This window comes from Neophocaena asiaeorientalis, unplaced genomic scaffold, assembly GCF_003031525.2.
Source record: "Neophocaena asiaeorientalis asiaeorientalis breed wild unplaced genomic scaffold, Neophocaena_asiaeorientalis_V1.1 scaffold449, whole genome shotgun sequence".
Taxonomy (NCBI): Eukaryota; Metazoa; Chordata; class Mammalia; order Artiodactyla; family Phocoenidae; genus Neophocaena; species Neophocaena asiaeorientalis.
Genome location: NW_020175027.1, coordinates 2,890,938 through 2,903,030, shown reverse-complemented (window position 1 = coordinate 2,903,030; position 12,093 = coordinate 2,890,938). Strand labels below are relative to the sequence as shown.

Here is a 12,093-nt window from a genome sequence, read left to right as displayed (position 1 = left end):
GTCCATTTCTGTCAGATACTTTTTATCTACTTTAAAATGGTTTTCCTCCTAATTTCTGAATCTTTGTATGACTCATCTTGTGCTTTTAGGATGGGATCTTTCCTGAAATACATGGGGGGAGGGCAGAGAAATTTTAGGGGTTTTTGTCACTTGATTAGCAGATCAAAGAACTGTCAGAGACTGCTCTCCTCTCCTGCCTACCATGCATATATTTATGATGGTTTACCAGAGGGAAATGGAGAGAATGGATTAGGGTCTCTTGACTATATTTATAATTGATTCAACTGGTTCAGTCAGCAAATAATATTTGTTGATAGGCAGCTATGTTTCTTGGCACTTAGGGAATATATCAGGATACAAAACAAAGATTGCTGTTTTTTCATGAGTGCAGTCTAACTGGGGGAGGCAGACAAAAAAAATAAACATAACACATAAGTAATATAGTATGCTACAATAAGCACAATGGATTAAAGAAATGTACAGCAGAATAAGTGGGATGAGGACCACCATGAGTTGGATGTTACAGATTGCAGCTTTGAATAGGATCATTAGACATCATTCTGGGGAGGAGAGTGGTGGATAGGACAAGAATCAGATCTCTGTGTTTGTAGCAGCTTCTGACTTCTTTCTTTCTATAATAAATGGGTATTGGTTTTGCAAAAGCAGCAACAAAACCTGCTGTCTGATATATGCCACTTGGATAGGTATGTGTGCTCGCTCTCGCTCTCTCTCTCTCTCTCTCTCTCTCTCTCTCTCTCTCTCTCTCTCTCTCTCTCTGAGAATTGAAGGGATTATAGAGCACAGCTAATTCAACCCTCTTTTTAAAATAAACTTGCAAGCTGTGACCCCAGTGGGAGAAGAGACTTGTTCAGGAGTCACCCTGGAGTGCTGCAGCTAGATCACATCTTCTGTCCCTCATACAAGCCATGTAAAGTAATTGTCTAGCTATTCTGAACACATTGTCAAAACACATATTGATGCTTTGCTTATTATCCTCACTTAGCTTTCAGGCATGGTCCGTTTCTCAGATTTGGGAACAAAAGTTGATTTTTCTTAAACATTGTCTGAATTTTAACTAATTCATGTGTGATGTGGGTGGAACCAAGGAGAAAAAGGGCCAGTCCATTTGTCGGACCTCCATTCTACAACCTTGGAAGTGGTGGCAAGCCCCCAAATTCCATGGTTTGGCTTGTTTTCCAACTTAAGTTTCTCTGCTGCTGTACATCGGCTTGTCACTACAGTGTGGGAAGGAGCTGTTTCCAGCTCTGAGGTTTACTGTTAACTACTGTGAGTTACATACTCTCATGTTCAGTTTATATTGGGCATAGCAATTGACACAAAGCCCTCCAGCAATATTTTTATATTCATTCACAATGTCATACCCTATAATTTCCAGGTAGCAAACACTTATTATATATCAATATTTGAGTACCTACTATGAACTAAGCATTGTTCTAGGCATTGGGGACAGTGTATTGAACAAAACAGACAGGAATCTTTACTCTTATGGAACTTGCTCTCTGTAGGTGGGTTAGGGAGATGGCAAGACATAAATAAAGATACTGTTAGTTCATTTGTGTTATGAAGAATAATAAATCAGGTAAGGGATATAGGAGTATTGGGAGAAGATTACCTTCTAAACACCCTTTGAAATAGGGGTTGTTTTATCCCCATTTGTAGGTGAGGAATGTGAGACATAGATTAAGTAGTTTCCCCAAGGTTACCCAGTTAGTAAGTAGTAAAACTGTGATTCAAACACAGGCTACCTAATTCCAGAGTCTGTGCTTGACCATCTGAAGAAATCTGTTCCTAATGTAGCTTTACCCACTCAACTCTGACATGCTCAGGGGAAAATATCTTCAAGTGGAGAAGGCCCTGGAGAATCACAGTGAACCAAGTCACTTGGCAGGTAATCTTTGCCTGTCAGTTTTTTCTTGCCCAGCTCCTTTTGGCCTCCATTGTGATTCATGACTATTTGTTACTCCAGGCTTCTCTAACCTGACACCCCTGCCCTGATTCATACTCAGAAATCTGTGCTTCTTTATAAGAAACCTCACATTGTGTGTTGCTGTATTGCACTGATCAAATGTGATGGTTATGTAGAAGCAGTTTAAAAGTATAAAAATAACACAAAAATGTGATTGTGATAGCATATTTATGTTTCACTTAGATATTGAAGTTAACCTAAATCAGCTAATGTCACCTGGGGATTATTAAGTAGTCATCTTCACAGTGAGAACAAGCTTGACATGGGGGAATAGGTCTGTCCTGAGAATGAGATAAAACATTGAACAATATGATAAAAGGAGACTATTCCTTCAGGTGAGATGAATTAATTTGTAGCCTCAATGGTACACTCTTTCATAGTGGCCTGGTAATACTTCTGGGAAGTCTGGCCATTTGAGAGAGGGAAATGGAGAGTTCTTTCTAAACTGCATGTGAATGGCTCCTCAGTAGAAGTCTTTTCTGGACAAAACTTCCTTTTGCTAGCCTTCAGTCCCTTTGTCATGGAAGACGGTACCAATCTGATTTGTGTACAGGTATTCGCACACAGACTGCTTTCAGAAAGATGGGAAATGTGCTATACTGGTTTTTCTTCCATGACTGTATACTTCCTTTTATCTTAATTTTTTAAGTTTTTAGTTTTTAAAAAAATTACATGTTGATTGTAAAAAGATATGCAGCACTACCTTCAATCCCTCTCCCCAGAAGTAACAGCAATTGGAATTTTAGTATTAACCGGATTTTTTAAAGTTATATTTGTGTAAAATATTTTCCATCTTTTCAAACAGTGGTTTTTAGTATATTCAAAGAGTTGTTCATCTATCTCTACTATCTAATTTTAGAACACTTATCACCACCACCCCGCAAAAAACCTATACCCATTAACAAGCACTCCCCATTATTCCTTCCCGCCAGCTCCTGGCAACCACTAATCTTTCTGTCTCTATGGATTTGCCTGTTCTGCACATTTCATATAAATGGAATCACACAATATGTGGCCTTTTGTGTCTGGCTTCTCTCACTTAGGATGATGATTTCATGGGTTTGTCTATGTTGTAGCATAAATCAGTACTTCATTCCTTTTTATGGGTGAATAATATTCCATTGTGTGGAATATTTTGTTTAGCACATTTTGTTTATCAATTCCCCAGTTAGTGGATATTTGTTTCCATGCTCTGGTTATTGTGAATAACACTGCTGTGAACATTTGCCTGTGAGTGTGTTTTTGTTTTCACATGATTTTAACAATTTGAGGATCTGCCAGACTTTTCCAAAGTGGCTGCACCATTTTGCATTCCAAGTGAGGGTTCCAATTTCTTCACATACTTGCCAATACTTTTTTCCTGGTTGTCTTTTATAAATTGATTGATTGATTGATTGCTGCTTTGATTCTTCATTGCTGTGTGTGGCTTTCTCTAGTTGCAGCGAGCGGGGGCTACTCTTCGTTGCGGTGCCCGGGCTTCTCATTGCGGTGGCTTCTCTTGTTGTGGAGCACAGGCTCTAGGCACGCGGGCTTCAGTAGTTGTGGCACAGGGGCTCAGTAGTTGTGGCTCGCGGGCTCTAGAGTGCAGGCTCAGTAGTTGTGGCGCACAGGCTTAGTTGCTCTGTGGCATGTGGGATCTTCCCGGACCAGGGCTTGAACCCATGTCCCCTGCATTAGCCAGTGGATTCTTAACCACTGTGCTACCAGGGAAGCCTCTGGTTGTCTTTTAAATTATAGCCACTGTAGTGAGTGTGAAGTGGCATCTTATTGTGGTTTTAATTTGCATTTCTCTAGTGACTAACTATGCTGAGTATCTTTTTATATGTTTATTGGCCATTCCTAAATCTTCTCTGGTCAGTTAAAAAATGTCAGTTAAAGGTCCTTTTATTGTTCTTGCCCCTTGTGCTTAAAAATCTCCCTATGCCTCGTATTATTATTTAATTTATTTATTTATTGCTTGTTTGCTTGCTGCGTTGGGTCTTCGTTGCTGCACACGGGCTTTCTCTAGTTGCGGTGAGCAGGGGCTACTCTTTGTCGTGCTTCTCATTGTGGTGGCTTCTCTTTGTTGTGGAGCACAGGCTCTAGGCATGAGGGCTGCAGTAGTTGTGGCTCGCGGGTTCTACAGCGCAGGCTCAGTAGTTGTGGCACACAGGCTTAGTTGCTCTGTGGCATGTGCGATCTTCCTGGAGCAGGGCTCGAACCTCTGTCCCCTGCATTGGCAGGTGGATTCTTAACCACTGGACCACCAGGGAAGTCCATATGCCTCGTATTATATCGTTACATGTGTTCCATTAGGGAAATGTGGGGAAATAGAATATGTCATAAGTAAACATACCATCTTTCAATAGATAACACTCTTAACATACATTTTTTTTCTTCAAATTTTTCTTTGCATTCTCTGCATGGTTAAAACAAAACTAAAGCACTGATTATTTATGGCTGTGTAATTAATTATCCTAAAACTCAGTGGTGCAAAGCATATCTTTTGGTATCTTTCATGGTTCTGGGGTTTCCTGTGCTCAGCTAGGTGGGCTCTTGCTTGGAATTTCTCATGCAGTTGCAGTCAGATGGTGGCTAAGGTTGGAGTCATCTCGATGTCTTCACTCACATGTCTGATGGTTGATGCTGGTTGTTAGCTGGGACTTCAACTGGGGCCCTCAGCCTGAGCACCTATATGTAGCATGGGCTTCCTCACAGTACGGCAGCTTTGATTCTAAGAGTGACTGTCCCAAGAGGACCACACAGGTGCTGCATGGCCTTTTATGACCTAACTTCAGAAGTCACAAAGCTTCACTTCCACCATGGTTACAGACCTGCCCAAATTCAAGAGGAGGGAGCATCAATCCTACCACTGGGGAGGAATGTCTACATAATATGAAGAGAATGAAGGATGGGAGAACGTATCATGGCCATATTGAAAAATATAATCTGCACATTATATATACATTAAACATCAGTTAAAATGTCTACATAATGTTCCACCATAAGGGTACATGGTAATTTATTTAACTTGTCTTCAATTGTGGAGCTTTAGGTCATTTTTTAAAAATTGTGCATTTATTCATTCAGCAAATATTTATAAGTGCCTACTATGTGCCAGGGATAATTGAGTCACCAGAGTACCATGGTGAAAAGACTGACAAAGAAGGTCCTTGTTCTTTGGGTGCTTATTTTTTGTGGATGGGACAGAAAATGAACTGTATATGTAAACCAGTAAATAATCAGACACTCTTAAGTACTGTGCAAGTAATTGGGCAGTTGGCTACTCTAGATTAGGTGTTAGGGAAGGCCTTTAAGAAGATGACACTTAAGCTAAGATCTGACAGATGGAAAAGAACAAATCGAGAAAATCTGGACCATAGGAGAACATGCTAGGGAGAGGAAACATCTAGTGCAAAGGCCATAAGGCTAGAAATTGAAACAAACAGAAGGAAAGCTGTTGTGCACAAGCAAGGTGGATGAGGGTGGAAGTGGTGGTATGAGATGAGGTTGAAGGGGTAGGCACAGACTAGATCAAGTGGATCTTGGTAAGCCAGGGAAAGAAGTTTCAATTCTGCGTATTATGGAAGCCTTTTGGAAGGTTTTAAGCAAAGGAGTGATGTTATATTTTTTTAAATATCCCTTTTCCTATTGTGATAAGAATTTTTAAAAATTGTGGTAAAATCTGCAACATAAAATTTACCATCTTAACCAGTTTTAGGTGTATAGTTCAGTAGTGTTAATAAGTACATTCACATCGTACAACCAATCTGTAGCACTCTTTTATGTTGCAAAATGGAAACTATATCCGTTAAACAATAATTCACTCTCTTCTCCCCCCAACCCTTGGCAGTCGCCCTTTACTTTCTGTCTCTGAATTTGAGTGCTCTATGTACCTCATACAAGTGAAGTCATATAATGTCTTTTTGTGACTGACTTAGCATAATGTTGTCAAAGTTCATCCATGTTGTAGCATGCCTCAGAACTTCCTTCCCTTTAAAGGCTGAATAATATTCCATTGTATGTGTATAATACATTTTGTTTATTCATCCATGGATGGCCACTTGGGTTGCTTCCATGTTTTGGCTATTGTGAATAATGCTGCTGGAACATAGGTGCACAGATATCTCTTTTAGACCCTGCTTTCAACTCTTTTGGGTATATGCCTAGAAGTGGAATTGTTAGATCATTTCTTTCTTTCTTTCTTTTTTTTCTATTTTTAATGTTTTGAGGAACCACTATTTTGTTTTCCAAAGTGACTGCACCATTTTACATTCCCATCAGGAGTGCACAAGGATTCCAGTTTTTCCACATCCTTGTCACCACTTGTTGTTTTCTGTTTTGTTTAATAGTAGCCATCCTAATGAGTGTGAGGTAGTATCATTGTGGTTTTGATTTGCATTTCCCTCCTGACTAGTGATGTTGAACATATTTTCATGTGCTTACTGGACATTTGTATGTCTTTGGAGAAGTGTCTATTTCAGTGCTTTGCCCATTTTATAATCAGGTTTTGGATTTTGTTTGGTTGTAGTTCTTTATATATTCTGGATATTAACCTCTTATCAGACATGATTTGGAAATATTTTCTATTCCGTAGGTTCCCTTTTCATTTTGAAGTAATCCAATTTATCTATTTTTTTCTCTTGTTGCCTGTGAGTTTCAGAATGAGATCTTCCTTATATATGTCCTAAGATTATAATTGTTTTTCTTTTGTTAGAAATAAGGAAAAGGGACTTCCCTGGTAGTCTAATTGGTTAAGACTCCATGCTTCCAATGCAGGAGGCATGGGTTCGATCCCTTGTCGGAGAACTAAGATCTCGCATGCTGCTCGGTGTGGCCAAAAAAAAAAAAAGAAAGAAAAGAAAAGAAATAAGGAAAAGACAAAATCTGACAAGAAATCCATAACTACTAAAGAAATCTAATTCCAAGTTCAGATAGCTAACCAGCAAATTCTACCAAACATTTAAAGGAGGCATAACACCAATCTTATAGAAACTCTTGTAGAGAATAGAAAGAGAGAGAATACTCTGTGATTCATTTTCTGAGGCTAGCATAATATCTGTAACAAAACTTGATAAGGACATTACAAAAAATGGAAAATAACAGCTAATCTCACTTAAGAACACAGATGTAAAAATTCTAAGCAAAATATTAGCAAACCAAATCCAACAATATATAAAAAGAGTAGTGCAGTATGACATGATTTTATTAGGAATGTAAAATTGGTTTAACCTCCAAAAAACAATCGAGGTAATTCACCCAGTAACAGAAAATCCATGATTATCTCATATACAGAAAATTTTGATGAAATTAAATATCCATTTTATGATAAACTTTTAACAAATTTGAAATAAGAACGAACTCCCTTGATTTGCTAAAGGAATCTACAAAAAACCTACAGCCAACATCATACTTAATGGTGAAATGTTGGAAGCTTTCCAGTTTTTTTGTTTGTTTGTTTTTGCTGTATGCAGGCCTCTCACTATTGTGGCCTTTCCCGTTGAGGGCTCTGGACTCGCAGGCTCAGCGGCCATGGCTCATGGGCCCAGCCATTCCGCAGCATGTGGGATCTTCCCGGACCGGGGCACGAACCTGTGTCCCCTGCATCGGCAGGCGGACTCTCAACCACTGTGCCACCAGGGAAGCCCAGCTTTCCAGTTTTGGAATAAGATGAAGATGCATGCTCTCACTGTATCTATTTAGCATTGAACTGGAGGTCCTCGCAAGCGCAGACAAGAGGAAACCACGTTGGAAAGAAAGAAATTGAACAGTCATTTTCTGCCAACAGGACTGTATATGTAGAAAACTGAAAAAAAATTAACAAAACTATTAGAATTAATAATTATATATAAAACCTAGAATAGACCCTAGAACAAATGTGCAAGATCTCTACAGAAAACTGTGAAGCATTATTGAAAAAATCAGCAACTCCGGTAAATAGAAGGGTTCATCTTACCTGTTTACAGATTGAAGATTCAATATTGTAAAGAGATCAATACCACTTAATTTATCTCTGGATCCCATGCTGCCCAATAAAAAAATCTCCGCTGTCATTCCCATGTGTTAGACTGATAGGGCACCAGGGTAGACAATCCCAGTGACCAGATACATTTGAAGGAACTGCAATATTTTCCTCTTTGGTAAGCAACATACTGGTATATTTTTATTTTAGAAGTTGAGGGGACTTAAATGACTTAGGTACCCCAGGAAGAAGTTTTTAGTAGGCATTCACAGTTTTCATTTCTGTCATGAAAACGAATTTTAAAGGGCAGTCTTGGAGTCAGAATTCTCAAAAGTTCTTGCTACAAGCAACTACTTTTCGCACAAGTGCTGTACTGTCCCCTAGCCACATGTGACTATTTAAACAATCCTGGTTAATGCATTAGTTGCACTAGCCCCATTTTAGGTGCTCACTCAGTAGCCATATGTATGTAGCTAATGGCTACCTTTTGGATGCTGCAGATGTTGAACATTTCCATCATTGCAGAAAGATCCATTGGACACCTCTCCAACAAGGCTTCCCACCTTTTTGGACCGACACCAAGTAGAATTTTAGGTGGACTGGGGTTGAGCCACTGCTCTGGCATAATTTACTTCCTGCCACATTAGGTGGTCAGTGGCCCACCTTAAAACGTAACCCACTCATCAGGTGTTTATTAGCAGGGTACCAGATTTTCTGGTTAAGAAAATCAACTAGAAAAGAAATTGCAGTACGAATTTCCAACAATTCAACCTTGAGGTGTGGGAGCATTGTTTACATGTAGACAGACTTCTTAGGTGAAGCCTTCAGATCCCAGTTAACTAAGATCTCAGCCATTTGAGAAGGGTTCTCAAAGAGTGCCTAACAAAGGATTGGCTGAAGCCCAGGGGGAATTCACATAAGCTTAAGGGTTAGGAACCCTGGAGGACTGTAATAGATATTTGCTGCTGAAATTCAGCACTTGAGGAACCTGACTCTTAGGATTGGACAGCTTCCAAATGGTAATTTCCCTCCCTGTTCCCAATTTTTGTCTCTATTTCCCCCTATCATTACATAGCCCATGCCCAAGTAAACAAGAAAAGCTGTTTCAGGGTGGTCTGTATTATGTAAGGAAGCTTATATAGCTGAGATTCTGTTGGAAGATCTGTAATGCTAGGTGAATCCACAGCCGTAAAGGGGGTATTATGGGGGATCCAGATGTTAGAAGTGGATTACATTGGATGCACCTAAAGGTGTGGTTGGGATTTATGACTCTGTGCTGTGAAATGGGGGGGGGGAACCTTAAAAGTTTGGATGTAATCATCTCCAAATTGGCTGCTTTGGAAGACTAGCCAGAGAGGGCTTTGGGAGAACAGTCAGCTAGATAACTGGGCTACATATGGGGGTGTGGGGCTGGGGGAGGGGACTTGTTCATGGGGGCAAGTTATCTCATTCTAGCCTCTCTTTGTCCAGGAGTTGTAAAAACCTGTGATGTTATTGCTGGAACTTTGAATTCAGCAGTTGCTAAGCACCTGCTGTTGTATTTCAGGCTGTAGGTTTAGACCTTAGGGTTACAGAGTCAAAACAGGTCGCCCAGTGTGATATGGGAGACAGATGTTCACAAATAATTACCCTTTCGTGTTATTCATATCAATGCATAGAGGTTCAGAGGGTCCTGGAACATCATTTTAGTCTGGTTCCCTAATTTTCTACAGGAGGCAGCTGAGGCCCACAGCAGGAAGGAGACTGGTTTAAGTAATGCCAAAAGAACCAGAACCTGGGCTTTTGATGATTGGACTGAAATATGATCACCATCCTTGAAGACATAATTCCTATCTGCTTAAAACCCACTTCTTCGATACTGTCCCCTTGACTGCCCTCTTTTCCTCCGATACCATTTAAACTATTTTGTCCTTGTATTTATTGCGCTTTTATGGAAGATCTTACTTCCTCTTTTAGATCTCGAACGTGATTAGGACAGGCACCATGCCAGCTTCGGTCTTCGTACCTATCTCATTTCCTGTCCTCAGCACAATATGAATAACTGTTTAATTGAGCCTTACAGTAGTACAAGTTGGGTTTGAACCTGACTCTCCATTGAGACACCTTGGCCAAAGACACCTTGGCCAAATCACCTCTCTCTACGTCAATAAAAATTCCTAACATTTGGGCCACATGAATACATACTATATTGGGAATTTGAGTGAGGTTAATTACTGTTTGATGGCTGAGTTTTGGAGGCGGTACGCACGGACTTGCAGCAACACTTGGGGAGAAATATATAGAACTCGTAGGCTCGGCCCGCCCGCGGCCCGGCATAGCGGCAGCCTTTCCGGGCGCCAGGCGTGGGGGGCGGGGCAGGGCGGGGCTGCGCAGGGGTGCGGCGCGACGGCTCTGTTGCCGGAACTAGTCCGAGTCGCGCGCCTGGACGTGCGCAGCCTGCCCCGCCCCCTCCCTCCGCGGGTGGAAACAAAGGGGGCTCCGCGCGCGGAGATAAGCCGAGGGGGAAAGGGGCGGAGCGACTGGCGGTCTCGCGCCCTGGGATCGCGAGGTTTGTTCAGGAGAGGGGGCGGGGTGGGGTGGGAGCGACCCAGACCCGAGAAGTGGGAGGGCCGCGTGCTCGCGCATCTTGCGGCCTAGCGGTGGGGGGGGGTGTCGCTTGCGCGCGCAGCGCAGGGGACTGCGCCGGCGCGTCCGGTCAGCGAGCACCGGGGAGGGGCGCAGCGGGGCGGGGCCCCCTCGTGCAGCGGTGCGGGGTCGTGCGGCGGCCGGGGCGGTTAGGGCGCGGGGGCCGAGAGGATGGAGCCCCCGAGGCGTTAGCCGACTTTTGTCAGCTCTGGGCGTGCAGCCGTCGTTTCTTGGCGCGGCCCGTGTGATGGTGCCGGGAGGAAGGAAGCGCCGTGATAGCGCGTCGGTCGGAGCCCGGGTTCCAGGGTTGAGAAGGCCCGGGAACAGAGGATCTGGCGAGCTGGCCGCTGGCTGGACGAGCGGTCACAATAGGAGGCGGTGGCCCAGCGAGGAGCCGCGGGAGTAGCCCCGCAGGGCGGAGCCTTCCTTTGCAGGTACTGGCTGCCGCAGCCGTTGGTTCCCGCACGAGGGCGGGACGGGCCGAGCCTTGGGCTGTTGGGAGCCTGCGGGACCGCGCTAGAGATGAGGTTGCTTGGTGTTCAGCGGGGCGCGGCCGGGCCGCCCGGCGCTCTTTGTTCCCGAGGCAGCGGCGAGGAGGTGCGGGCACAGCCCTCGGGAGCGCCGGCCCGCCGCGTCTGGCAGATGGCCTCGCTCTTTCGCTCCCTCCCTTTTTGCCCAGGCGCAGGTAAAATGATGTCACTCAGGACAACGCAGAACCCAGTCAGAAGGGTCCTGTCTCCGTCCTTGTGACGCCGCGGGTTTCTGAACAGGCTGCGTTTTGTTCTCGGGTTGGGAATTCTTCCTTTCAGGGCTGAAGAATGGAAGAGGTTGGTTTTGAGCCGAGAGTTTTTCAAAGTATTGAGGGCCAAAGAGAGTAAAGTTTTCGTTTACGTGTGTAGGACTTGTAAGACCTTGTTTTTTCTTTATGCTGCAAAAATGATGTATACTATTAACATTAAAAGTTGGGTATGTTAGTTCTTGCACCGTAAATAGAAACGAATAATGTAATATTGAATTGCCTTTTCTCTTTTCTTACGAGGCGCACTTAATATACGAAAATTTAAGTATGCAAATCATTCACAGTCGTTTATTACCTTAGAATTGCAGGCCTTTTTGGATACTATTTGGCCTCGATTGCAGGTACTGTTGTTAACACAATTACCGCAAAATTCCTTTAAGTAGGTAGCAGCCCTGGTAACTAGTCTAAATTTATTTTTTAAAGCCATTCTCTCAGTTCTTAAGAAATCAAAACTTAATGAGGATCTAGGGACAGTTGGGATCAAAGTAAAATTGTTTCTGTCTTCCATTGGAAGAAATTGGGTTTCTATAGGAGTAACAATACAAGACCAAATATAGGGGTCAGATCAGTTACATTGCAGCTGGCATGTATTCAATACTTGCAGTAAATAGGTGAAAATTGCTAACTGGATTTTTAAGTAGGAATTGTATCATTTAATGTACTCCAGCTCTTGCTGGCTCATAAACGTATTGGCATAGTATATTTCACTTGAAAACCTATTAAACCTTAAATCTATTCATT

General features: G+C 42.6%; 1 protein-coding gene across 9 annotated transcripts in view; it reads left to right on the top strand.

Annotated features, from left to right (window-relative positions):
• RNF38 (ring finger protein 38) overlaps positions 1 to 12,093 on the top strand; it is a 121,626-nt gene that overhangs the window by 53,208 nt on the left and 56,325 nt on the right. For 3 of the 9 annotated variants that reach the window (XM_024762985.1, XM_024762983.1, XM_024762981.1), the window contains exon 1: positions 10,868 to 10,987. The exons of 4 other annotated variants lie outside the window; for them this stretch is intronic. The gene's annotated coding sequence lies outside the window, so the exon portion shown is untranslated. Of the gene's footprint in view, positions 1 to 10,344; positions 10,477 to 10,645; positions 10,988 to 12,093 lie in introns of those variants that run through there. 2 more of the 9 variants (XM_024762980.1, XM_024762978.1) reach the window with 2 other exon arrangements.